Source organism: Xiphias gladius, chromosome 20 (assembly GCF_016859285.1).
Source record: "Xiphias gladius isolate SHS-SW01 ecotype Sanya breed wild chromosome 20, ASM1685928v1, whole genome shotgun sequence".
Taxonomy (NCBI): Eukaryota; Metazoa; Chordata; class Actinopteri; order Istiophoriformes; family Xiphiidae; genus Xiphias; species Xiphias gladius.
In genome coordinates, this window is record NC_053419.1 from 18418382 (window position 1) to 18446285 (window position 27904).

General features: G+C 42.3%; 1 long non-coding RNA gene across 1 annotated transcript in view; it reads right to left on the reverse strand.

The window, feature by feature from the left end:
- Nucleotides 1-1092: 1092 nt before the first annotated feature.
- The window catches only part of LOC120806450, a 152550-nt gene continuing 125738 nt past the window's right edge, over nt 1093-27904 (reverse strand). Inside the window, exon 3 of the long non-coding RNA XR_005709704.1 lies at nt 1093-1187. This is a non-coding gene — a long non-coding RNA (uncharacterized LOC120806450). The remainder of the gene's footprint in view (nt 1188-27904) is intronic.

Sequence of the window (27904 nt, forward strand, 5' to 3'; positions counted from 1 at the left end):
ATCCAGCACATAGACTAAAGCCAGTCGAGCCTTGTAACCCATGAAAGGTCTCCCTGTTTAACTTCCTGTTCCTCTAAGCTGCAGTGCCGGGGTAGGTCCTGCAAGGTTGAGCTGCTGCACCCACATGCTTCCCGTCTCTCTGTTGGGTGCCATGCCCCCACTACGAGGCTGCGATCTCACCTGTCAGACTGAATTTAGCGGCAGGTGAGGTCAACCGGTGGCTACCTGCAGACTACAGCCTTGTTTTACGCTCCAGTTGGCTGTCTCCTGCTGAACTTGATGCGGGAGAAAAACGGACAATGCCCCCCCCCCCCCGAGTTCCAAGTCAATGCAGGAGAAAGTCTTCACTAGAGAAGGGTCAGATATAGAGAGAGGTTGAAGAAAAAGAGAGGGAGGAAGGGTGAGAAGGGGGTGCATGTAACACTTTAGCTAGGGTTTCCTGGAAGGGTTTACTGGCAGAAGACTGTGCGGCAACTTGTAATCTGACAGGGATGTAATTGTCCCTGCTGGTAAAGTGTCTGAAATAGAGCATGCGAAATCTCTCAAAATTAATTCACTATCGGCACTTTCAGAATAGGAGACTATTCAGGGGAGAGCAGGGAGGAGTTGCTGAAGCTTCTGTGGCCTTGAACGGTTCATCAGCCAAGCCTTTCTCTTTCATCCTGCCTGAAGTAAACTGGGCCCTGCCCTCGACACAAAAAATAGCTTTGTCATTGATCAGAATGCATCCTGGCCAAACAGGCATAACCAAAATAGCGAGGCCATTGATTTTGAACGGAAGACTGATCAATCTTTATTAGTTCTGAGCAAAAGGCTTGAAACATCAACAAAAGCCCAGCAACACCAGCATTACAGTATATTGAAGAGGCTTCTGGAAAGTCTGCTCTCCAGCGATCAAACACTCCCATCACATTCATACCGTACACACTCTCAGCTCAGACAAGGGGCCTGAGTAACCTCTTCACACACACAACGAGCCTGTGAGAGCATAGTCAGACGAGCAGACAGAAGCGTGCAGGGAAGTGTTACAGTCAGCAGGAACCAGCTGTGTTGAACAGCAACACCTGGCTTAAGGGATAACACTTCCCCTGATCCCCTGTATCTACGCGGCCAGGCCAGCAGCTATTCACCATCTCATAACCAAGGAGGGGGGGTTGCCAACTGAAATAGCAGGCGGCATCATTTCTCTGAAAAAAAAAAAAAAAAATGCATCAATACTTACCATGATGTAGGTTACCCTCGCCAAGGGACTGGGGACAAATCTGCATCTGATTACAAGCTGTAAATCTGCCTGACCCCTTTTTTTTTTTTTTTTTTACCGTCTGTACATATAGCTCAGCATGTTTATTGATCTTAGTGGACACTCTCATACCTTATGAAAGCACCCGTACCAAATGCCAGCACTACCTTTAGCTGAAATTGTGAGAAGTTTCTATAAGCAGTCTGAAGAACTTGTTCCTCCTCTGTGTTTGCACCCAAAACCCAAGGCTACCAGGAGGAGATAATTACTGAAAAAAAAATAAAAAAAATCTTTTGTCAAGTGACTGCTGAGATGCAAAGCACAGAGATATTTCAAAAATCATGTCTCCCTCATTATACATACAGGGAAACAATTATTTAAAAAAGCTGAAAACAGAAAACAAAGCAGTCTGGGAGAACGCATGACACCCTGAGGGCTAAGAGAAGAGCCAGGAAGTGACAATGAGGCGGAGAGAGACATGGAGAGGGAGGAGGGCGCTGCATTTAGTCTGCTTCCTATCTAACGTATGGGTAGTTTTGGAGGCAGGTACAAGAGAGTAAGAAGTAGAGAAGGAGGGAAGGTGAGACGGGGAGAGAAAGCAAGAGGGGGAGTTAAGGGGGTAAACACAAGTGTCTTTGATCCTGGCAGACAGATGTTGAAGAGAAGCTGTCTTTTCTGCGTAAAGGCCCCCCTGAGCTGGCAGGTAGCTGGGCCCAGATGGCTCTTTGTTCCAAACCCGGCACTAATGAGCAGATAGAGAGACGGAAAAGGAGGGGAGGGACTCTGGCAGGGGCAACGAGGAGGGACGAGACATTTGAGGGGGCATGATGGGGTGTTTTTCAGCTGGCACAGCTACAGGGGTGTTAGTACTGATGTACTGATTACATCTCGTGTACAAGCCTCCGGTGTCCTGTCCGGACAGAAGGAACCAAACACCTGTGACTTGGAGATGATGTCAGCGATAGCCAATCGCCCCCGTGTGCAGCAGTACACTGCCGCTTTGCATATTCATTACACAATCCCATGCATCAATAGATCAATGGCGATGCGTGCTTTCATATGCATACAAACCACAGTGGTCTATGATACATCAATCACCCTGTAGAATAATCAAATACCAATGCTGTGGATGTGGGGCAAGATGATGACACTGCAGGTGTTATCTGCCTACATCCGCTTTGATGTGCATTTGCACGTGTGTGTGTGTGTGTGTGTGTGGGGAGGGTGAAAATATGCTGGTAGAAATGAAAGTATGAATGTGTGAAGGATAACTCCAAATATGAAGTCAAATACACTGAGTTGATACATTCTGGATGTTTTAGCTCGCTGATTAAAATCCTCACTTGAATTCAGGTAAAAAAATTCTCCAACGACCTTCAACTATGCCTTACTGTCACTGAATGAAAACCATCCAATTTAAATGACTGAACATTTCATTCTTATGTCAGAGGCAAAACAGTCAGTATCTGAAGAGCACAGGGACATGAACTAATATTAACACAGAAAAACAGTTTTCCCGGGTCATGTGACTCTCATTTACATTCTAAGTCTGCATCGTTGAAAACCAGGACATGAGGCGTCTTAGAGAGAGAGAGAGATTGTCAGTTTGACGGTCATCAATGACACCCGGCAGGCATCAGCACACCTGTCTTTTCATTTATAAGGCTTTGGCATCTAAGTTGCGGGGGACATTTGACATCCTTCGTTGAATTCAGAACGAATAACTATGACACCAGGTCACAGGATAGGTCGGCTTTACAAGCTCCTCATACCGACTCTCAGAGACTGGTTTGCGCTATCCACTGCTGGAGTGAACTTCAAAATAAACTGAGGTTAGAGGCACATTCCTCTGAGGAACTGTAGCGTTCTTCTTGCCGATATTTTAAATAATATTTGTGACTTTTATTGAGTGTGTGCAATGGCTGCTCTGCGGGACTAAATTGTCTCGTTGCGACGTTGTAAAAAAAACGGGGTCTCGATCTCAATGAGGCTTTGAGAGTCTCTGAATACACTTTAACACCAGTAGTTACTGTATCTCCTGTAGGTCTGTGCACAGCCACGAAGATGAAATAACATCTCAGTCTGGTTCGTGTCACCAAGGAGCCAGCGGAACTAGCGGAGTGCAACTTGACAATAAAAAAAAAAAAAAAAAAACAAACAAACAAAAAATATATATATAAATCAAAAATAAAATAAAAAAAATGAATTTGCCCTTCATTTACCCATGATGATCTATTGACACATACCAACACAGAGCCAATATTTACAGTAGGAATAAGATTGTGGGAAAGAGGGGAAAAGAACATTAATGTTATTGTTATTAAGACATTGATAATGATGTTGCATCATTCCTCAACAAAGGCACTAACTACAACTAAAAACTACTAATCAAAACATTTATGCTTTCCTGTCTCACTCCTTAAAATGTCTGTGATTCTGTGCTCAAAAATAACCTAATTTTTCTTTGGTTCAGTCCAAGCAGATGGCGCTGCCCACACAAAAGTCCTTCCACCAAGCTCTGTATGTAACCTTAGGCAAATTCCAGAGCGGGGAGCCATGAGAGTGCGGGCTGTTGCGTAAGTAAATAAGAGGACAGACGTAACGGAAGCTGCTAAAGGATAGCCTTATAAATGAAGGAGTACAAGCAGATTTACGTACGTAGGCCTGAAATGCAATCAGTCAACAAAAACAAACGAGGATCAAACTGGGCTGAATCTTCTGAAAGAAACTGGGACCCGTCACGCCCAGTTTTGTTTACAGACTTCTTATCTGCTGTGTTGTGCCAATGTTAGCCTACTCATTAGGCTCAGCAACGTTACGGCTTGAGATTTTGCCCCTTTCTTATGTCGTGTGTGTGTGTTCTCTTGAAGGCTTTTGTCCAAGGACCAAAAACCCATTTGAAGTCTCAGTGTGTGATGTTGCGTGATTACCGGTCTTAAGAGAATCTTGTGACGTGTGCACGACTAAGACTGACTTATGACTGAATGGGTCAAAATAAATATCTAAATTCTAATGTGTGACAGGTGTAAATGATGGATTTTATAACTAAATTTACTGTGCAGTTCTCAAAATCAAAAACTCTGAGGACAGTAGGCTATGACAAGAATTAGATTTTAGTAATTTCTTGTTTTAAAAAGCCCATAGCCAACAAGTCCTCCAAACTAAACAACAAAATATGGTGACTGTTGTTATAGTCACCTTTTAAAAAAACTACTTGGTTAAGTTTTTTGGGTGTGGTTGTGCTAATGGTCAAAGGAAAATGTTGTTGACTGCTGGTAGGAAATAGGAAACAAACAGTAATCTCTTGTGTCCCGTGAGGTCCCTGTCAGATAGCCTAAACATGTGTTGTTTTAGGTTTCCGAACAAATGACAAATGCTGTATTTTCTTGCGTGGACAGGCTCCTGTTCACTTCTCTCATTCACCGTTTTCAGACCGGTGAGGGCTCACGACGTGTCGCGTGAGATGTGTCATGTGTCTTAAAGGCGCCAGTATACTCCATCAGAAGTGCTTGGCAGATGGTTAAACAGCTTTGGAAACCCCCTGCCCCGACACTTTTCCAACGCTGGAAGTGGGGACGGTCTGCGTACAGCAATTTCTTTAACTTTCCAAAACCAATCATCCGACACACCCAACACACGCCTTGATTGGCCAGCTTTGTGTAGGCGAGAGAGGAGCGAAGGTTTGAACTTCTCTAATTTTTTTTCTTTACATTACACAACTACCTCTGTCACTTTTCAAATGAACAACTGAGTGCAATATTATGAATGCCCTCCAAGAAAGACTGTTTGAAGATAGCCCCGATATCTCCATTTTTTAACGATTATCACATGTTGCCCCTCTCTACAATGGTTGCCTTTTCACTCCGCCCTTCGAGTGTTGTCGTTCTGAACAGCTATTAACACTTTTGCCTTTAGACGTGGTCAGATGACAGGTTGTACAACCTAGTTCGTTTAAAGTGAACTGAACCCTTCCCCCTCAGAGACAACCAGCTTTACCATCACCCCTTTGCTCAGTGTTCAGGCAAAGATGCTGAATGATGGACAGAAAGACAACATCCCACCAAAACTGTAGGTCCAATTTGGCTCCAGAAAACTCCCTAAAAGTCTGCCAATATGCAAAATGTGCAGCTGCGAACTATCCTGACAGAAGTACTGTTCTGACAACCCCTGCAGTTTCGTACGCCTTCACCTGCAGTTCAGCGGTAGGTATCAAAACATTCTTCCCTGCTGCTCACTAAAAGCTCCGCATAGTCAGAAGAGTCTCCTGAGGCCACTGAATAAGTCTTATTTTAAGAAGATTTTGAAAATCGATGTTATGTTATCATGGTCATTAAAAGACAATTTTGGCCCTCATAGCTTTATCTTAAATATAAGTGCATTGATATATGTCTTTTAAGCAGTGGTCTTAACTATGCTAGAAGTGATTAAGAGCTGTTGAGCCACACTGTATCAAACCACATTGCCTTAGCATAGAGGGACTCTAATCGCAATGACTTATTGGCTGCTTAAAATGTTTTTTAGGTGCACCGAGGTGGTGATAGTGTCTTAATGTGTGTACATAATGAGTCTCGACAGAGAGACAGACAGAGAGTCAGACAGAAAGACTCCTGATCAATGGTTCCTTAATGGTCATCTTTATAGCTGGACAATTGTCCTGGCAGCCTGGCGCTCTCTGCTCCCCGCTCCTGCACTCGGGATGTGGTGGTAGTCAGCCTGCCTCTCTGAAGGACGTCCGAAGAGTTTCAAAGGCGATAACAAATCAAACTGTTCCCTGAATCTAATATCAAACAGGCCTGGTGTCAGCATTTATTAGAGAAATCAGATTCTTCCCCTCCTCCATCCCCTCATCTCCCCTCTTCGCTCTCCCACTTGCAGTATTCCAACACACAGCGGCCCTTTGAAGTCGAAAGAATGCAGGATTGCAAATTACCCAGGAGACGTAGCTGATAGTCTTTGAAGCCCTCCTTTGATAGTGTTGTTTTCTCTGCTCCCCCTGCATCTCTCTCCTGCTATCTCTCACTTGCTTTTTCCTTCTTTCCACACACAATGAAGCTTACAGTCATTAATCTGCACAATGGGAGGATTACACACACATACTATAATACATACACTCAATGAAAGCAATAACCGTGACCTGCACAAATGGACAGGAACCCTCCAAGCAACATTTTAAAGGAAAACTTAAGGGGAAACAGGGGTCCTAATCCCTGAAACTTCATTGTTTAGATTTATTTATTTCATTTTACAACCAAAGCAGTGGAACACCCCCCCTTAGGTTTTTTTTTTTTTTTTTTTTTTTAAACGGAAATGAGAAGGAGAGAAGCCTCTGGTTTTGATCCACCTGCCAGCATGAGGATCTCAGCACTGCTGTAACTAATATTCTGGGCCTACAGCATAGTTAGCTCCCAGCAGATGGAAAGTCCATGGGCATGATGTAAATTTCCCTTAGCCATAGTCTTCTCACAACTCACTCCAGCACCCCCTGCGCAGACGCAAGTTGTCACAGCGCATTTGTGTTTACTCTGGTCTCTTCTCAGTACATCTTAGGGGAATAAATGTAAACACACTAAGAAGTTATTTTATCTGTAGCCTGACAGCTAATGCAAGGACATATCTGCTTAGGAAAACAGACAAAAAGCTCCCATTTGTTAAATGGCTGTTATTTAGTTTAAGGCTGACTGGAAGAAAGCCTGATTTTATTTTTTTTTACCAAAGACAAGGAGAAAAATATTATGTAAAAGCTGAAAACTGAATGGAAAATGTGTTCATAAAGGCATTACAATCAACCGACTATTCTCTCCAGATCCAGATGTTACAGAGATGCTATTTTTTTATCTCAATAGTGACAGTATACTTTGCAGATTTCCCAAAATTACAGAAATTCCTACAAAAGTGTAGAAGAAGTAGAAGTAACAAAAATAGTAATAATGACAGTAAGATTAACAACAAAAATAATGTAGACTTACAATTTAGAGTACAAAAATAGAGTGCAAGAAGATGAATAAATAAACAAATAAAATAACTAAATAAAATAGAAATAAAATGAGAAAAACATAACTCAACTAGAAAATGCGCTCAATCGGACCTCCGCCGAGGCCAATGTCAAACAACATACACCAGACTTCAGAAGAAAAAAATTCAGTTCTTCCCTGGCTCATGTCCCATCCCTCCACCAAGTTTTTGCAACTCGGTTTTGTATTTTTGGCGAGTAATCCTGCTGACAAATAAACAAACAAACAGACACAGGTGATCAAGACAGGAAGACTCCTCACCCCTCTGCGCCCCACGCACCCACACACACACACTAATAATATTAACTCATTACCTTTTCTATAGCATAATTTGTGAAGTTTTTCAATAGTTAATACGTAATGCATAACTGATTGCATTTTTCAAGCGACCCACCCAACAATGATCTTCTCGTCTGACATCATGTTACAGGGAAAGGTCAACAATGACAAGGCCAGGAAGCACCAACGGATGTTCTTATCCACAAGTTGAGGCACCAAGAGTAGACATCAACAAAAGCGTCTCACAAAGCAATCGCCATAATTATACTACAAATGAAACCGCCCACAGGTTGCTATGTTATTGGCAGATTCCCTTGATTCCCCACGAGAGACAGTGGGATTACACCTACTGAATATCAGTGATATGTTGTAATCCAGTCGATACTTCCAAGGACATTCGGCCATCTGTGTTCTAATCTCTGGCTTTTCCGTGGGCACTACACTGACTGGGCTGTCATGACTCACTAACACACAACACTGACTCATTATGTACATTTGCACCAGACTGAAGACACTTTTATGGTTGATGTGAAGAACTTTTTATTTCATTTTATTTTTTTTTTTTTTTGATAAATGTCACATTTCTTTGAAGTTTCCTCCCTTTTCATGTCACATCATCTAAAAGTTTAGTAATAGCTCTGAGCACGTATAAAACTGATATTGCTCTCCTCCTGTTCTTTCCTTTTAATCACCGGGGAATTCAGTGCATCATCTCCATAATCCAAGTGCAGATCATTTCAAGACATGATGCAACCATTTTGAATTCAAGTGTAATGGCAGTCCATTGTAGCTGGGTGTTAAAATTGTTTCATAAATCTTAAATGGCTTCTGCTTCATTAAAGACATGCTACTCGAGAGCTCCTTCGTGTGCTTTTGTGTTTGACAGGTTTGACAAACTCTGCTTTGTTTTTGAGAGATGCTGAAGAACACAGTTGCCCTCCGTGAACATGACACACACTTGAAGGGCAATATGCGACACACGGATGCACACAAATACGCGAGTGCACCCGCTCAGAGTCGCGCACTGGTTTGAAAGCACATATGCACAGACCCTCCCTGATGTAGAGCGCTAGCCGCATCGCTCTGGCGGTTTGGGAGCCTCACGTCCACTTAGATAATTAACAGTGATCAAGGGTCGTCCTGCCTGTCATAGTTGCCTCATGTTACTGCCTGTTCAAAAGGACTCAAGCTCACTGGCCTGAGCTGAAAGGAAAGCTACACACAGGCTCATATTCACATCCGGTAAGCCCCAGTGTAAATGTGAGTATAGGTTTTTTAGGGTGGGGGCTGGAATCTGACTTATTTAATATGACCGAGGGAAGATCAAGCGCCTTCCACCCACATCCACATAAGGCTTTGAAAGGGACCCAAAATATAAAAGACACAGGAACTGTGCCATTCATTATAGGATTGCTTACTAAAACCCTGCTTTGGATTATAAGTCTTCTAGTTTTAGATTTTTTTTCTCAGGTGCATTTGTCCATTCTGGCATTGTTTGGTTTAATAAAAACCAAAAAATGCAAAATTGCACAGTGTACATATTCAATACATGCAGTCATGTCATGCAGTCTCACATATTTTCAACACATTCAAATATACATACTCATGCACAGAATCCTAACCACATATTAAAAAACCTACTGTATGAAGACCTTCACGAGGAAGGTCACTCTCTTCCATTGGGGAAGTGCAGCCCGTCAACACCATAGTTGCTTTTAGCACTTCTCCGCTGATTCTCCAAGGAGAAGAAAACGGGCTGGATAAAAGAAGGCTAGAAAAGAAAGAAACATGTTCAAGAGGGCACACCATACTGAATGTCAGTGCATCCTCCAGTCCTGTTACCTAGTAGACCTATAGGTGGCACCCGGGTGGGGCTAGATGGGGCTATAGCGTCGCAAAGTTGGATATCCTCAATGTAACTTGCCATGGAGAAGAGGCCAGTCAGAGGCGCAAATCGAAGACGGCGCCATACCTGCTGAATTAACCCAAAATCGAAACCAGAATCCAAAACTCAGCCGATTTGAACGTCGGATTACGCAGCAGCAGTTTTCTCAACAACTTAATCTTTAGGTTTCATCCACCACACTTCAAAGAATTTTAAGCTCTGCAATTGGATGTGTCTTGCTGAAATGCACCTTGGGAGTCATAGTTAACATCTTCTGAATCCTCACAGTTGTTATTAGGTGGCATATGATACTTGAAATTGACTTTCAAATGCCCCATGTCTACAACTAGCCTTGCTTATTTATGTATTTTCCACAAATTCAGTCCTAAGCCCCAGCAGGAAAAAAAAAAAAAAAAAATCGGTTGTGCTGCTGATGAGATGAATTGTCTTTGCAAATACTGTACACAGTCTGGACCGGTTCACGGGGCCCCAGACCACATTCTTCTTGGATGAAAACTATGTGCTTGAAACCACTGAGCCACAGGGACGCCCTGTCTTTTAGAAAGTTTTAATTAAGCCTTTTGTGCCTGTGTGCATTTTATAGAAGTGGGGCTTTTTGTATGGAGAGGTTGTAATGCCACATGTGTGTTGGGTCTCTCGACGGTGTCAGTGGACTCTTTTCTGCTTCGAGGAAAAAGGATTGTTTCATTTAAGTCACACGTGCCCGTTGAGTGCCATTTGCTCTCTACACAGGGAGAAAAGTCACTGAGTCTGTGTTGCTGTTTTTTTTTTTTTTTTTTTTTTTAATTCTGTTGTACCCATGTTGTCTAATTTTTGGGTAACGCTTGGAGTTTGAAAGCAGCTTTTTTATAGCTGAATCAATTAGCCAAGAATTCAATTAGGCAATTTGATATTGACAGAAAATTAAACAGCAACTATTTTGATCATTGACAAAAACATAAAAAGCTGAACATTCCCTAGTTTCAGCTTCTCAGTTGTGAGGATTTGCTGCTTTTATTTATCTTATGTAATAAGTAAACTGAAAATCTCTGGGGTTTGGACTCTTTGTCAGACGAGACAAGATATTTGAATGTCACCTTGGGGAAATTTTGTTTTTTAAACAATTTCCTGACATTTTATGAACTAAACAATTAAGTGATTCAGCGTCAGATTAATAGCTAAATTAATCGTAAGTTGCAGTCTCAAAACTTTATTTATCCAGGGCTTTCTGAAAGACAAGATTTTAACCTCAAGAGACAGGGAAGAGGTCAAATAACAAATGAAATGAAATTAATAGCAATACTATAATGATTCATACGGACTGACACGATATTCATTAATTTAGCTACTCATCCCTGTTGTCAGCCCTACACTGTTCTAAGGGAAACACGAGTATTCTCCCCTGGCCGAGCTACAAACGCACTCTCCCCTCCACAAAGCAAGTTTAAAACAATACCGTGAGCACTGCCGTGTGTCTCTCACAGCTTCAGCGGTGCAGTAATGCATACTGTAAGCTCACAGAAAACAGCACAGCACACACAGGGGTGCAGCGTCTTTTCATCTCCACATTATCGGTGTGAGACTGCTAATGAGAGCGGTCGTATGTGCCTGTAACCCCATCAGTTTCATTCTATTGAGCCTTGTGAGCATGCAGCCATTTTTCTGCTACTATGGGACTGGTAAACAATATATATGTGTGTGTGTGTGTAATTAGGTTTGAAGAAGAGGGATGAAGGGGTCGAAAAGAGCACTATGGAGAACCGCGGCATATAGGGGAAAGGGCGAGGGAAGGCCTCCCTCTCTGCACGGTGATGCGCAGAAACAGAGGCTGGACTCTTTTTCTTCACCCCTTTCTTTCGCATTTCATCACCCTTTCAGTGTTGTAGGCCGGGTAGGGAGGGGAGGACCCCTCTGTAGGGACCAAAAAGAATCTAATCTTAAGGTTGAGGGGGTGGAATTAATAAGCACTGGAAATGGGAGAGTAGACGAGGAAAACAAAGAAAGTTGATGGTCTAATGACCTTGTTTGCCTTTATTCACTTATGTGAAGACAGAGTTTAAAGGCAGACTCTGCGTGCTTACTTAGTTCGAACCCCAGACCCACCCCGTTGTTATTGTGCCGGTGTGTGTATGACAAAACTCTTCATAATACATTGCTATTACGAGCTGTAAATCAGATCAGAATTTGTTTTAGCCAACAGGTTGCTTGGTTGGTTGAGATCTACTTAGTCGTCAGGCCTCGGGCTAAATCAGGCAGAGGGTTTTAATGACTAGATATTTTATAAGCTTACCAGATATCAGCATGACCAACACTATTGCTTACTCTACATGATGCCACTGTTCTTACACCCTATCTCATCGCTGTTTGATGGGTTGCTGCTTGTTGTGCGTTTTCTCCCAAGACTGGTTCATACATCAGTTCCTAAATTCTATTCTGAGCTGCGAAAGACAGGTTTACCTCTGTGGTTTGCACACTCAGTTTGAACCGCGGACCATCCTGAAAATATTTTCAACAAAAGTTTTCTTGTATTAATGTTGCTGTTTGTCTGTAGTTTCCCGGCACCACTGAAAAAGAGAGGCTTCTTACTTCTTAACTTCTTGAATAAATATTCAATCAATAAAAGATTTTACTGAATACAATCAAACCGTTAGCAGGGGAGTGAGACATTACCCATGACTCTTGTTGTTGTCATCTGCAGTATGCACAGCACAACCAAAGCTTATTATCCGAAGAAATTATAACAAACTGAACACTATTTGAAAGAGCAGTGGCTGGGTTTAGAGAGAGACAGATAAAAAGAGCGGGTAACATTAAGTTATTACAGTTCAGTGTGGAAAATAGGCCTCTTCCTGCAGGATTGCTATCTAAAACCTTATCCATATTAGATAAGGCGCTATTTAGAAACACAGTCAAGAAAAAATAACTTATTAAAGTTTGGGTTCTTTTTAAGCTACAGACTTGATTATCATATGCTACAAAACTCAGCCGATTATAGGAATGGATCCTGCATCTAAAGGTGGATTCACAAAACAATCAAGCAAAGGCTTATGTTAAATATTGCTTTCCTAGTGAAATCTTAAATGCTTTATGTTTTATGACTAAATTCTTCCAGCCTAACTAGGAGTTTTACTTTAAGGGAAATTACAGTCATTTTACACATTAATGTCAGTTTAGTTTAGTCATGGGGAGAAATACTCAACATGTGAAAACAGTCCAAGTTTGTCTTTGGCTCTGGAGAAGTTTTGTCAAGTCTTGAGTGTCTTTTGGGCTTGAGACTACAAATTTGTGACAAAAGCCGAATGAAAAGACGCCAGTGTGTTGCACTATGGGAAATGTAGCATTCAGCATTTTTGAAACTTGACCCATAGGAACAAAGCTTGTGTCTGAAATCACTGCCTACTTATTATATGGTGTACTTTATTTACCTGCATCCATTTTATTTGTGTGTCTGAATTCTGAGTGTAATATTTATGCTCTACACAAGTGACCTCAAAAATGTCCACAACGGAACAACGAAACAGTGACCGTGGCATGGCCACCACTCTCTGCCAACATATCCACAATGTGATGCTACGCATTTTTTAGATGCGAAAATTACTGTAGTGCGACTACAACTATCAGTGATGGCGCAAAAATTGTGATGAGTTAAAAGTCTCGGAAATCTCAATTTACAGCCCACTATAGAGTAAACCAGACAGTGTTTATTGCACAGGGAGCAGTAAATGACTTAATGAGGGAGTGAATTCGAGCACAGCTTCAAAGTCAGGACACCTCAACCTCTGCTGCATCAATTTTGACCATTCATTCCTAAATTTGTCTATTGCAAGACCCTAAATTTTATGGAAATGGAATATTAAACTGCTGAAGTACACCTTTGTACTGTTTGATTACAAATATGTCAAAAAGAGAACCGAAATGGGTTATCAACTATGTTGCAGCTTCTGTAGTTTTGCTTTTCCTGTGCCATAAAAATGACCCAGATCACACCAGGAATCCCCATGGCCAAATCAAAGGTCTATCATACAGAATTAGTTATTAGATGCCATTTGTTAACACTACTTTGAAGACTATTTCTCAGACTTTGCTCTTTTTCTCAAAATCTTTTGCATAATCTGTTCATAAATAAATGCTCCACATGGAGCTTTACCAGACAAACGTTTGGATGATTAAGGAATCAGAAGCTTTCCAAAGTTGTGCTACAGTGCAAAAGCACAATCTCATCGTCTGAAATACCTTGATTTAGTTTGTTGGAAACTTGTTACTTTAATACGGACTTTCAAACTGAGACAAAACTGCGTGACATCAGTTTAAAGAGCTCAGTCTCTTAGTATTGGGAACTGACTGCTTGTGCAGCCACAACGGGGTTTGCATGCTAAAACGGAAAAATCTTCCACCCAAGAGAAATTTCACTTTAAGTTAAGATATGACACAGCCTATTAAAACTCTGTGCAGCCCTGTTTGACAAGTTGAAGAAAGATATCTTTATACAGTACAACATCCCCTCTCACAAGACTGCAGGACTGTGCATCCTGTTCTGAGCAGAGCAGGGGAATTGCAAACCAGAGATGATATCAAAACCCGCTGAAGAAGATGCAGCAACAGTCATTCATATTTCATAAGTGGAGCCCTGCACAACGCCCCCCCCCTCCCCATCACCACCACCTTTAACGTTTGCTTATTAAATTCGCAGCTGTCAAAAGCGTATCTCAAAGCCTTAGCGCATAAAAAAACAGGCATACACACAAGCACATGCAATTATTCTCGAAAACCTGGGCGTGCAGTAACACGCTCACACAAAGTGCAAGAATCACGTATAGTCCCTCTGTTTCTTTTCCCTCCCTGAGACGGGCACCCTGATATTAAACTCATTACTTTAGACAAGGTGTTTTAATGGAGGCCAGATCCAGGCACACCACGGCACAGAAGTGAAAGAGATGGAGACGGAGAGAGGAAGGGAGAAAGGTGAGAGTAAACGTTTATTCTTAAGTCACACCATGCCCTCACTTCACTTGACCGTAGACCTGATTCTCATGAGGAAGTGAAGAAATGAATCATTGAAATGAACCATTCAACCACAATAAACCAGCAGAGCCGAGCCTGAAGGCCGCAGACAAAGACACAGCCTAACTCAGATACATTATGTCCAGCTTTGTTTTCTACTCTGTGTCCATGTAAATCAAACTTTGGCCGACCAACCGGTGCTTCTGTAATGCAGCAGACATTTGCCACCAGAGAGTCATTGAGCAAGAGCGACGCCTGGGGTGTCATAATGACAATATTGCACCAGCAACGCACTAAATGACAGTGAGCTCACAGAAACAGCGGTAGAAGTGGCTGAGATGCACTGATCAATGAGCAATCGATACGACCCTGCCAGGTAATCACAAACCGCGGTGATTAACAGCGACCAATCAATTGCTATTAACCCCTGCTTGTACCAGTTAAGCAGACAATCAGCGCCAATGCGTGTGATAAACGCCAGATATTACTGGAGGCTTTTTAATATCCTTCTGTCTCTGTAAATGTCACCAAGCCGAAAACCTAGATCTGTGATTCACTGGGTTTAACCAAACTCCCCTATCTGGCCTGAATAATAGCACATGATGACTGTCGACGTGTTTTAGCGCACTAAACAAAACTGCACTGGGTAAAACTCTCTCAAGTCAGTCTGTCGTTGTTGAGCATGCTTTTGGACATTTTTGGCAGGCAGTCTGACGTAATTCTGTCGTCCTGATTAAAGTGGAAACAAAAGAGATGACCGGACAGAATTCCACTTGAAATAAGAGACAAAGAAAGATGAAGAAAGAAGTAAATGTGAAAGAAGACAGAAAGAGACAGAAACAGAATTTATGTTTCTTCCATCACACCCTCACAATCCCATTCAGACATGTGAGTAGCCTACACACCCACATCCAGACGCACACAGTTGCTCGATCACTCTCACACTCGTGGGTGTGACACAGCCATGTGCAACACACTAAGCCCATATGTTTTCACATGTAATCCAGCAGAATCAAGACATGAAAGATGACACAAGTACTTTTCCTCGAGGAAAAACTGAGAACATTTTTGCCACAGACATTTGCCTATCTCTGAACCATTTCCTGCAATCACAATCATCACCAGCTCTTGTCTGTTCTTGTGTTGAAAACCAAAAATTCACTGTGACAGCTGTTAATAACAGGCAAAGTGTTAAATGAGCCTGTTCAGACGCAAGCAATCTGTAAAAAGCTGACTTTCTTTGCAACTAATGAGGAATGAAAACGCTTAATAGAGCCAGTTTCTGGGTGTATTGCCGGTTGCGTACCAGAAGAGGGAGCTGCTAGTGGGGAAGCCAGGGCCAAGCGGCATCCAGACTCTGTGAAATAGGTCAGACAAGCCTTTCTCTGCCTCACACCTGGCTGTAGCCTGCGCTCACTTCATCTTCACTTGCTTTTAAATCCGGTAACACAATAACACCCGTTGCTTTCTTTCCACTCTTAATCCTCTTTACCTCCCACCACACCATCACATTCACTTTCCCCAGCACTTTGGACGCGCCCCCCCCCCCTATCACTCCCGCTCCATTTTCCGCTTCCTCCACCTTCTTGCCTCGTCTCTTCTGCTGGGCCCTCCCACCCTTTATTGCATGGCTCAGCACAACTCCCAAACTTCAGTCATCACAGAACTCTGACAAATATTCTACACGACCAAGCGCTCTAACTCACTGCTTACTTTGCTACTACGCTAACCTTGAGCTTGTGAAGGATGTTTAAGGCAGGACGGATTTGAGTGTGTCTCTCCCTCTCTCTCTCTGTGCGTGCGTGTGTGTGTGTGCGTGTGTGTGTGTGCGTGTCTGTGTGTTTCATCAAATGCAGATCAATATCACTGGAAGGTCACTTTAAAATTCAATTAATAAGAAAGTGAACATCCCAAGAGCTGTCGCCACCCCTGGGGGGCAAAACTCAACATGATCCAATCCCAGGGCACACAAGTGAAGAGATAGTAGAGAAGAGATAAAGATAAATTCATATCTGTATTATTAAGCACAAAGCCTATTTTGGAGACGGGTTTGTCTGGAATTAATGTCTCACCAACTCCATGTTTTATTAACGGACTTTGAGCAAGCCAGCACAAGCATATTGTGTCTTGCGCCACCATCTGTGTGTATTTTCCTTTGCATGTGTGTGTTCGCGACCGAATGTGTGTTTAAACGCGTGAGTGTCTGCTCCTGTCATGCGCACTGTGGTCAGGTAATTTCAGGTGAGTGCATGCAATCTGATCATATTAGTCAAGTGTGAGTGTGTAGTTTTGCTGTGTTGGATAACCTGTAATGTGCCAGTTCTTGCTTCCACACAAGGGCTGCATTAAAATATGCATGTTGATCCACCATTCAGTCTTAATATTTAAACCAGCCTGGAGGTGAGGCCCACTCTAACACAGCCTGACAGACCATGTGTACAAAACACTGGCTGCCTCCCATATAAACTCGCTTAGCGTGCGCACACACATGCAGCACAGCAGTTCTTAACCAGCGACCAACAGACAAACACATACACAGGAAAACAAACACAAGCTGGTTTAGACAGAGCCATAGATAAAACCATAAAATGTGTGTCCCATATGGAATGAATGCTTTTATTAGCTAAGTCGGAGCCACAGGGACTGCTGGGAAGTCTGCGGAGCGGGACCGTAGGGACGTGACTGGTGCTTGTTTGTGGAGAGGCGTGGATGTGGACTGACGGAGAGAGAGAGAATGTGACCCACAGAGACCCAGGTGATCCGAGCGTTAATTACCGTCTGCTAATTACGAGAGGGATGCATCATTAAGCAGAGTGAGCCGCCAGAGGGCTTGAGGACTCCCTGTCTCTCCTCCACTCCTTTTCCCTTTTCCTTCTTTTATTCCTGACCCCGATCTTCTGTCCCAATTAGCACTGCCCCCCCCCTCCCCTCTGTGGTTCCATCAACACTGCTGCAGCCGCTGTCTAAACACAGGCAGCATTGGCGGGACGCGCCATAGGCTGTGGGCGCCGCACCTCCTCAAACACACACACACACACCCATTAGAGGAGACAGTGCTAAAGAGGCCGTGTGGACACCTCTGTCTTCTTGCACAATGACTAATGTGGCGTCACAAGCTGTCATCCATGCCTCGCTGAGTTTTCCTTTCCAGTCTCCCTCCCTCATTGTCTTGGATTCTCTCTCACATTTCTATCTGTAATACGATCTGTCTGTTTTTTCTCATCTCAACTCCCTCCCTCTACATTTCAAGTCAATTTTTTTTTTCTTTTTTTTTCGGTTACACAGCACTTGAGTGATAGCAAAGTGCGTGCGCTTGTGCTTCAAACAACTCAGAAATGCAGGCACTTTCAAAGAAACAGCCTCAGACTGTTTGAGGATGAGGTGCAGTAAATGACAGTTTTGGCTGTTACGCAATTCTCCCCCAGCCTCTGGTCCCTCTTCTGTCCTCTGCCTCTCATCTTGCTCGAGATACGTGTTCCCTCTCGGACCCCCCTGGGGTTCGAGGTAGGACAGGATCAGCTGCGGAGGGGTCAGTTCTGAACCTTCTGCCAGCCAGACCATCTGGAACCCCACGACCACTACGTGTGGGCCATTGCTCCACCACCGGGAACGCAGCGAAGAAATCTAGGTTGAGAGCAAAAGATGCAGATGAGAGAGGGAACCGGCAAGTAGGGAGGGGGATAATGAAGATGAGACGGAGAGGAAAGTGAGAGAGAAAGATGGTAATAGATGAGAAATGATGGAGATGAAGGGAAATAAGGGAAGAACGACTCTCTAACAAGGCTGAGAGTAGACTTTGTTGTTACATGAAGGAGATGGTCTTTGACTAAGCACTAACGACTAGCTTCGCTGCAAATTATTTAGTGTGAATGTTTGTGAGCGTAATGCTGTGTAGCTCACCATTTAGGTCTCCATTATTCAGTGCTAATCGTCATATCTCCAAGAACAACTGAGATGAGCAGCCATATAGCATACAAACTGAGGTGTTAAGAGTGTATATATAAAACATTTAACATTAACCTCAATGTTACTCAACGCAGAAGCAAAGGTATCTCTTGGATAATTTAACAAGATTGTAGAGTTATTTTAGGCCAGCCAGTTAAATGTTATACTTTTGTTCCAGACAAGGTTTTTTTCCTGTCAGTTTGACGTGTAGAAGGGCACTAAACCTCATCAGCCATTACATGCACTGCCCAAAGATGGAAAATCAGAGGTCTACCGAAGTCGGAATACTTTGTTCTTGCAGAGAGCAAAACGCCAAACAACTGTTGATAAATTGATTCTAAATGGATCCAAAACTCAGGACTGAAGCAATTTAAATATCCAAAATTATTTAATGTTTGCTAGAACCATTAGTGAGGCAAGAGGCAGATTTTTTGCTTGATTCATGTCCACATTGCTCTTTCGGATGCGAAGCTGACATGTCTCCTAAATTTGTTAAAGCGGCTATAATCTAATATTTTTATATAAACAATGGATCACATTACTTGCGCACAGGGGTGTGAGAGAGGTCGCTCATAGTGACAGAAACACAGATAATTAGGCTATCACCCGACTCTGCATCACTCCTCAGCTCTATTGAGCATCTTTCAGCACCAAATTTTAGTTTTACAGCCCACAAAGTTACTGTTTTTGGTTCACTCTCACCGCTCTCATCAGTGTTCTTTTCATGCAGAAGGCAGGTGTTTTAAGCTAAAACGCTCAGAAAAAAACCTACTGTACACTACCTGCAAAGGATCAAAAAAAATCAGTTAATGCTTAAAGTTAAGCTTGCCATTTTCACACCAAAAAATGTTTAAAACATTCTCTAGTGTAGACAAATTCAAAAACCCATCCACACATTTTAATCTGGACAAGAAAAACTGCTTCTGGAAAACAATGATCCACTTGCTCCTTGTTAGCACAATTTTGCTGCTTCCCGGTCAAAGGAGGAGAAAGAAACAGGGGTTTTGCTGTTTGGATATGGATAGAGAGCTTTAGGAAAACTACCTGAAACCTAATATAAGCTGATGTTGTTTTTACTCATAACACCCGTGTTCAGATTTAGCTGGCTTAGTGTGAATGTGTTTTAGATCGTGTTGCATAAGCTTTTTAGAGAAATCCGATGCCTTTTTTGAGTTTTAAAGGAATATTTTTGACATGTGGAAATAAAGTTTCTTTTTTTTTGCTGAGAGTAAGATGATATTGATACCACTCTGTACATGTCTGTACAGTAAATATGAAGAAATTGCCAGCAGCAGCGTTAGGTTAGCTTAGGACAAAATACTGAGAATAGGGGGAAACAGCTAGCCAAAGGTAATGAAATCCAACTTCCAACACCTCTAAAGCCCTCTAATTAACATGTTATATACTGCTTGCTTAATCAGCACAAAAACTAAAGTGTAAAAAAGGAGTATTAGTGCGGGGAATTCCCCACAGAGCTGATGAGGCAAGGTGGAGAGCGCAGTGTGACTGCTTCTCATGCTGCTATTTATCTATTTTGTTGCCTACATTGTTGGTTTGGTTCTGCTTTCTGTTACCAATTTGTGCTTTTGTTGCAATTGTACTGTGGTGAATCGTTAATACATATCCAAAAAATAAGTTACCCCTTGTGTTCATTTGAGGACTTCACACTGTTAGTTTATTGTGAGCAGGGCCGGCTCCAGGCAGCAGGGGGCCCAGAGTTTTCTTCGGGGCTGCTCCTTACTTTGGCTGGAGCTGAGAACTATGAAATAAAACAATAAACTAACTTCATATAAATAGAAAAGAGGTTTCCAATGTCCTTTATGTGGAACTGCTAGGATGACTGGAGGGATTTAATTATGCTTTACCGGCTCTCAACTACCCATGGACAGTTGCTGGAGCACCTGTGATAATCAAATTCATCCACTTACATGATTGATATCATGTACATGGGTCGGAGAGATGTTGATTGGCTTGACATGGGCTCCCTGTACTGGGTGATAGGCTTTATGGCCTAAAAAAAAAAAAAGGAAGAGAGCATTTGTGGGGCCCTATGCAATAGCATATTCAGCGCATAGACCGGGCCGGCAATGATTGCGAGGACAGGCTTGACAAACAGGGGGCTGAACCGTTCTTATGTTTTCATGTTCAAATTTTTTATCATCTTATTCGTTTCAATGTTGCACATACTGTACAACAAAATGTCCACACAGCAGGGTGAGTTTTACTAAACTATGGTAGTGAGTTATTTATTTTATTGATTCATGTGAATGATGCCAAACTTTCAATGACAGGGCACTTTCAGTAGAGGACAGAACAAACTCAAGAGTTGTTTGTCTATCGGAGAGTGAGTGAGGGGACTGGGGCAGCCGTGGGGTGCAGGAGTAGCTGACCTGTTTTCCTTTTACTGCCCATATTTTTATTTTTAAATGCATAAGCATTATATCACAATGCCATTTGCAAAAAAGTTTTATATCCCTGTTTTAATCCACAAATTAAAGGCAGGATGATGCAGATTTATCCTTATATAAAACCACTTTTCTCATGATGTATAGGTCTGTGTTGACAGATGCTATGCTAATAGTTGTTCTGTAAATCGCATGCTGATGCATAAATTAGACTACAGCTCATGTTGATTAGGCTGAATCGGGGCTACACGGGAGTGAGGCGAGGAATGGGCCTGTTCGTACTGCAGAGGCTCCCGTCAGTACAGTCAAGGATGGCTCGATAGCAGGCTTAATATTGCAACAGAGAACGTGAATAAACCAAACCTGATACCAACAGTACCAGTCCCTCCATCCATTACTTACAACAGCAGGATATCAGAGGAGTCTTCTGGCCTGAGAAACCAGAACCCCCTACAGCTGAGGCGCTCATTAAAGCCTGGAAGTTAGGATGCATGTCATGTAAACACGATGACTTAATGTAGATCTAACTTAAACGGAGCTGTCAATCAGTGACAGTCCTTGACCCTGGTTGGCTGATGAGTGTTCTCTTGAGGCCGGGCTACCATAGCTGTCGCGGGCTGGTTGGACAGTTGGCTGTCACAGTTGCGCTCATCAGCAATGCAGCACCATTACGACCAGAGAACAGCTGGAACATCAGAAGAATGACAGTGACAGATTAACGTGAGGAGGAGCACATTTATAAGTAGCCACATCCAGATCAACTGTCAAAGTAGTCTAAAGAGAGTCAGAAGAGAGACGATGGGTTCTTGCAAAGCATGATCAGTGATTTATATCTTGCAGTTATGATATACTCTATCCATGTGTCATATGCGTGGGTAGATGGGTGGGAGCAGACGCAAAGGCCTGATGATGGCCGAATGTTGACAGCATGCCCAGTGTGCGCGTCCTCCGTCACTCTGTCTTCATTTGATCTCACTCCTCCAAACGCACTGCATGAAATCAATGTGCATCAAGCCGGCTCATGCTAAATGACACAATCGTTATAGTTTGTCTGATTCTTGGAAAATGCTCGCATTTCTGTAATTAGAGTGTTCATCAGTTCTCTTTAATCATAGTTTATTGAGATGTAAAGCAAGTGGCTTAATAACTGATCTGTAATTTATGATGTAATATGTGAATCAGGAGCAGCTTTTAAAAAAGACACACTGACAGTTTCGGGTCAATTACAACCAAAATCACTAAACAGAATCCTATTATTAAACCATTATGTCACAATCTATCCCGCTGCTTGTACTCTCACCTGACTCGCCTCCTTTCAATGTGCAACTCCCCTCGTCACCAATGTCCTTGTTGGTGTGTGTATGTCTGTTTGTGAGTGAGGTGTCAGCATTTTATCAGGAATCGTTCAGCCGATGGCCTGTCAGCCCACCTTAAGGACAGCGCGAGGAGAGGCAAGGCTCACCTTTGCCATGGCTGACATTTTAATTTGTCACTGTTGGCTGTCCTGTTTCCGTCAATGGTACATCGATGCATCAGAACAAACGCCACGGGACACAAGGGGATTTCTGGGTTCGATACTATTGATACGCACCTCTGATTAAGGTTTCACTGCTGCAGCTGCAGAGGTAACTGGCCCGGGCCTATAGGTGTGTCGGGAAAGGAGAGGAGAGGAGAGAAGAGTGCGATAACAACAGATCTCACAAGAGGAGATAATAGAAAGGTCAAATCTTCACGCATATAAATCTCCATTAAAGTACAGGCATGTGAGGTCATTAAGAGGCCAGCAAAAGAATTACAACAGTTTCCCAAAGCACTGCTTCATTTTAGTGGAACATTTTCATATTTCAGCATGCTCTACTCATATGAATTCATGGACACTTAACCAGTGTCAGCGCTGCATATCGTCATGAATGAATGACACACCTGGAACCATTTAACACATAGCTCAAAAAGGAAAAGTTCAAATAATTTATTCTGATGACGTGCCTGCGTTATTACCTCCACCAAGGAGGCTGTTTTCGCCTGTGTCTTTTTTTGTTTGTTTATTTGTCAGCAGGATTAATGGCAAAACGTACTGAACTGATTTGAACCAAACTTGATGGAAGAATAGGGCATTGGCCAGGGAAGAAACCATTAAATTCTGGGGCAGATCTGGATCATTTACTATGAATTTGGTTATTTTTTTCTCTTAAGTCTGGTGTATGTTCTTTGGCATTGGTCTGTAGTCTCTGAGTGCCATTAAAGTTATTTCTGTGTCCTCTGAGACAAAGTTTTCCAGAATGACTTCTTGCTGCCAAAATAAGTGCCTGCAAATCAGGAGCAACTTTTGCTCATTGGGGACCTATTTTGAAGGCTTATAGTCAAGAATTCAATATCACAAATCTATCTTAGATAATGTGAGTGTTCTTCAGCAAAACAAAGTGTCTACTGCCACACTGGCGTCTCGGTGAGGCACAGCAGAACTTTAAGCTAAATGCTAACATCAGCACATTAATTTGCTTACAGTGTCAATGAAAACATGCTGACGTGCTGATCTAAGTTTAGTATTTCAGCATGCTAATATTTGTTAATTAGCCATAAACACAAAAAACAGTTGAGGGAAAGTCATTATTTTGCACATATTTGGTCATAAACCAAAGTACTGGACAAATAAATAAATTTGATGTAATGAAGGCACTTGCTGAGAAATTTTATTTAAAACCACAAATGTTAATCTCATGGTGGTGCTGGAGGAAAACTCAGGTGATAACTAAGCTATCAGCATTCATCCTTTGAGCACCGTAAATGTTCGTACAAGATTTCATGGCAATCGAACCAATTGTTGTTGAGAGATTTCAGTCTGGACCAAAGTAGACCAACCAACACACCGACATTGCCATGCATAGGGCCACACTTCTAAAAATGGAATCACCTAGTGCTGAAAACAACCCGTTGCTTAATCAATTTGTACATTATGATTACGATTATGATTTGGGTTTTGTACTGTTGGTGGGACAACACAAGCTATTTGAAGGTGTCACCTTTCACAATTTCACAATTTTCTTACAAATAATTAACAGAATAATCTATAGAGAAAAAAATAATGGTTAGTTGCAGCCCTAGAAAAGTATATTTTGCAGATGGGGTTAATCCAGGTAACAATTTTTTGCTAGACCAAGTTTGGTTGTTAAAAAGTCCTAAATCACTGTATGAACTCTCTTAACATGCACTTACTCCACTTCACACAGCATTACAAACAAACACCCACATTTATACACCTTTTCCCTGGCTAGGACGGTCATTAAACCCTCATAGTAGCATCCGTCAGTGCGGCTGAGACACCTCTCCCAGACGTCAATACAGGTTTGGCACACCTTGGCGGACAGTGCCCTCTGAGACCTCACCACTGTCCTGCACGTGTCAGCAGAAACAGAAGCCACTGTGTCAGGCTGCTGTTCCCTCCATCGCTGCCTCCCTTTAAAGCACTCCATCCATCCCTCGCTCCCTCCAGTCCCAGGGGCAGCAGGTCAATCCTAATTGTATGCTAATCAGGGCATTGCGCACGTCTCTCTAACTGCTGACAATCGATGGGTGACATCAAGGTATTGTAGCCAATGCAAAAGAGAGCCTCCGGAGTAAACAAGGAGGACGGGACGTGGATGCAGAAGAAGTGCCTGTCAGTCTGCCTGATTCGCCTTCGCTCTGAAAGCTATATTCACATTTTCTTTACCGGTAGATATTTCATTTTATGGACATATGCATGAAAAGTTTTTTCTTTTAATTTGCAAAGAGGAAATGTTTTGTTATAGATGAATTTCACCTTGACCTGTGTTGTAAATCCACTACATGTAACAGCAGATAGTTTTTAAGAGCCTCTTTCATGAATAGACTCTTCCTTATCAGCAATGCAAAGACTATGGCATGATGCAGCAGTTGAATGATGCTGCAGACTCAAGGTTTCCATCAACTATTGTCATATACCCATGACGTAATGAGCAGGGGAGAATGATGAGCATGCGAGTAGTGAGGGCACTGGGTTGCTGGGACGAGCGTTCAATAAAGGTGGTTGTTGAAGTTTTCATTCAAGACTGGAGGATTTATTTTGGGTCACATACATTTAATACCAAACAATAGTGATGAGGATGACAATTTCCAGTTATAGATAAATCTGAAAAGTTAGGTCCTCGAGAAAGATGGACAACTCCTTGCTGAAATTTCATGCTACAATGAGCCTGACACCCTAGGGCCACGATGCACAAGATGGGTAACGGCATTATAACTGTACACAGATGGAAATGTCTTGATTCTGTCTGACAATGTGGAAGCGAAATGACTACTTTGTACTGCAAGGGAACACCGCGTTTGCACGGCAAGTTTTCTACCAAACAACTCAGTAACCGAGGGGAACTGTGCAGCAGTTTGTAACGAGATTACGTCAGGCTGCTAGAGATATTCGGTGCTGACATTGATAACCAAGTAAGAGATGCAGTGCTTAGCAGATGCACGTAGGATTACGGAGAAAGTTGCTGGAGGAACCAAGGGTGATGTTGGCTTGCACCCTGGAGATAGCGGCGCAGTTAACGGCATTTACAAGAAGGGGGGAAAATTTCTCAGAAAGAAGCCACAATCTCGTGGGGATAGGAAAGAGAAATCTGATAAAGCATGCTTTAGATGTGGACATGGAGATCACTTTGCCAAGGACCCAGCTTGCCCAGTGAGAGGGCAAGCATACAGAAAATGCAATGGAAAAGAGTACTTTGCTAAGATGTGCAAGTTGAAAGGTACCAGCAGGCAGACTTTGAAATTTATTTGATTCAGAGGGTCAAGACAAAGACTATGCATATGTGACTGCAGATGACTCAGACACAGAGAGGGTTACATTTATTGTGGGCAGAGTAGATCTACTCATGCTAATTGACTCAGTTGCATCAAGTAACACAGAGGATGCGAACACATGGGAAATTCTTAAAGACGAAAAGGATAAAATTTGTCTCATCCAAGGCAGTTAACAAGCCCTTGTAGCCCTACTCCTCTAAGGTGCCCCTACCATTAATGGGTGTGTTCAGGTGCAGAATAGGGACATCTGGAGACAAAAGACACAGATGCTGAACGAAAAGGGAAATCAAAGATCTACACAGACAACAAGAGGTGAGCTAAACACTCAGTTGTGACAATCAGAGATCCGGTTCCACTGAAACCAGACCAGGTAGACAAGTTTTCCACTACATTCAACATGGAAGCCTAACGTGGAAATCAGTAAGGATGATAGCAACATGGTTGTCAAATCACCAAGTGGAGATATACACTCCAGGAATGCTACATTCATCAATAAGTTCTACGCTGATGTCCCTGCTCCAAAATCAATCAACAAAACACAAATGACATGGAATGAGAATGAGGAGCACCAAAACAAACCCACTACAAAGTCCAGCACAGATATTCACACTGAGGGGGATCATACCTAAGCCTCTCACGCCCACGTATGAGAGACCCCACGGGCAGATCAAATTGCCACAGAGACTAAAAGACTTTGTCACTGAGTAAGTCAGCACTAAAAGGAAGCAGTCTTCCATGGCTAAAGGTGGACAATTAAAATGTTGACTTGTTGCTGATCAGCAATCTAGCAATGGATGTAAAAAAAAAAAAAAAAACAGGAAAAAAAGAAAGAAATTTGTATGCTGTTATGCATGTCAGAAAATGGTTCACTAAAGCAGGATACCTGTAAGGAAAAAACAAATGTTTGAGGGCATCGCCCACGTGTAGGAAGATTGTAAGTCTTGTACAACACGGAGTGAGTGTGTGTGTGTGTGTGTAGGGGGGGGGGTCATATACTGATTATGTAATGAGCAGGGGAGAATGTTGAGCATCCATGTAGTGAGGGCACTGGGGTGCTGGGATGAGCGTCCAGTAAAATTGGTTGCTTAAATTTTAAAAACTTGAGGACGTAACAGTTAATATCAAACAACTACTACCATAGTGTCTCTCCATTTCTCTCACTTTTTGTCTCTCTGTCCACACACATTATAATGACTTGCCTCCATATCTTTGATAAATCTGTTCTGAATTCCACCTAAACCAAAACTGGCACTTCTAAATGAATGCAACACGGATAAGCAGAGATGACACAGAATCTGATCTGAATCTGATGAATAAATCCCTCCATATGGGATGTGGATTTGTAATAAGCCACTCTGTATGGGCGTAAGTGTTCGGGTATGCATGTAAGTGTCTGTGCGTGTGTTATTGCTTACGTGAGAACATAAAAGTGCGAATGCGTTTTTCCATGTGTCAGTGACGAGAGTGTGCACGGGTTCGGCAACTGCAGTGCAAATTTTTATTTAAACTGTATTATTGGCTTCAGGTATTTACAAAGCTTGATAACGTATTACAAAGGTACAACCTGTAATTTATGGAAAAAAGATTAACACGAAAAATATAACAGAGCAGATAAACATGATATGGCTATCTGCAAATTTTGACAAATCTTTTAGTGAATGTTGGTAACGTTTTAACTCTCTTTCATGCCAAACCTACAGGAAAACTCTGGTTTAGAACCACTGGGATCTTGTTGTTGTAGGTTTATCATATCTATCTAGCTGTTGTAATCACACCATTCTCACCAAAGTAGGCCTGAAACTAAGGATTATTTTAATAATCAATTAATCTGCTGATTCTTTTTTTTGATTAATCGTTTGGTCTATGAAGTATAAAAAAAATGGTGATAAAATGCCCATCACAACTTCAGGTGGCATCTTCAAATGTCTTGTTCTGTTTGACCAAAAGTGCTAAACCCTAAGATATTCAGTTTACTATGATACGTGGCAAAGAGAAGCAGAAAATTCTGCCATTTGAGAAGCTGGAAACTGATAATGTGTAACATTTTTTAGTTTGCTTGAAAAACAACTAATTGATAATCAATTTAAAAATAGTTGCCGCCGTTTTTTCTGTCAAACAACTAACCTATTCACTGACCAATCATTTCAGCGTTACGCCTGAGTATCTGACCCTTTGCTACAGCCCACCCCTGTACTTACTGCTGCTATTCCTACACAATCTGGCTTTTTCCACATTTTACAGGGATACTAGTGGCAGATTTACCGATTGAAATTCTTACAGATTTTTTAAACAATGGGTCCTTGATTTCACACAGAGGTAGCCA